This window comes from Aythya fuligula, chromosome 4 (assembly GCF_009819795.1).
Source record: "Aythya fuligula isolate bAytFul2 chromosome 4, bAytFul2.pri, whole genome shotgun sequence".
NCBI lineage: Eukaryota > Metazoa > Chordata > Aves > Anseriformes > Anatidae > Aythya > Aythya fuligula.
In genome coordinates, this window is record NC_045562.1 from 70,822,499 (window position 1) to 70,823,998 (window position 1,500).

Below are 1,500 nucleotides of genomic sequence, written 5' to 3' on the forward strand. Positions count from 1 at the left end.
GCCCCGGCGGGGGCAGCGGCGGCGGCGGCAGCGGCACGTGGCGGAGCGCAGCCAATGGGCCCCGCACCGCGGGCCGAGGGGCGGGCGGAGGCGGCCGGCGGCGGGGCCTGCGCGCTGCGGCCCTGAGGGGAGCTCTCCGCCCCTGACGGGGGAGCCCTCCGCCGTCTCACCCCCCCCCCCCCTTTGAGGAGAGGGTGGTTACGTTGGGTTTGCTCTCGTTTTGAGGGTTTTTTCTTCCGATTTCTGCTCTTTTAGGAAGGAATAAAATGAGAAAAGCGCGCGTGTCGGTGGGTTTTGTGTGTTTTATTGCGCCCTCGCGGCGCTGCGTGCCGGCAGAGGACAGCAGCGCCCGGGGCTGGCTCCCCGCTCTTTTCCCTCCCTTTTGTTTCACAGAATCACAGAATTTCTAGGTTGGAAGAGACCTCAAGATCATCGAGTCCAACCTCTGAGCTAACACTAACAGTCCTCCACTAAACCATATCCCTAAGCTCTACATCTAAATGTCTTTTGAAGACCTCCAGGGATGGTGACTCCACCACTTCCCTGGGCAGCCCGTTCCAATGCCTCACAACCCTTTCGGTAAAGAAGTTCTTCGTTTTTTCACACAGAATCACAGAATTTCTAGGTTCTCCACAACGTTTTCAGCCTCAGCCGAGGCGAACCCGAGAGATCCGCCACTGAAAAGCATGAAATTTTAATTGCTTTTGTTCGGCTCCCTAATCCCCGTGCCTCGGGTGCGGGGAGGTTTTCAGCCCTGCCCCTGCAGTTGCTAGGGATTTTTTTTATTATTATTTTTCAACAACAGCCGCATAAACCCTGCCAACAGGCAGCGTGAAAATGCACCCGAGTTCGTGGCACATCGCAGGCATCCAGCGGGTGCTGAACCTACAGGAGAGGGGAAGGCACCTTGCAGCCCCATCTGATGTTACCATGGCACTATCAGTAACTGAACCACAAGGAAAAACAATAAATAAATAAATAAATAAATGAGAAAAAAATAAATGATCTGAGGGAAAAAAAAAAAAAAAATACTGGAGCAAAGCTATACAGGCTGTGCACCAGCTGTGAGCAAGAGCTGATTAAGCAAGGAAACTGATTAAAGCATTGCGGGTCATGCTGGCTAGGAGCTTCTCTTTTTGATAGGGTGCTTACCGCTGCAGTGTCTAAAAAAATTATCCCCATGTCTCGGGGATTACTGGGAAATGGGAACAATAGTTGTGGCTGGGGCAGCCACTGGTCTCTGAGGTTTCTGGGTGGAAATCGGCGACAGGCGACCGGAGGGGGGAAATTGCACTCGTGTGGTGTTTCTCCCCAGGGTGTATGGGACTGGCAGTGTCCCAAAGCAGGAAGACTAAAATTCTTTGAAATTGTGAGCTTAACGTAAATGTAGAAGCACTTTTTCGCGGTATGTTGGTCTCTCCTTTACAGCTCTTGCTAAACTGTGTCGCTTAATCTCTGTAACAGACAACACGTCGCTTTTGTGTTCTGTTGGCCGTTGGT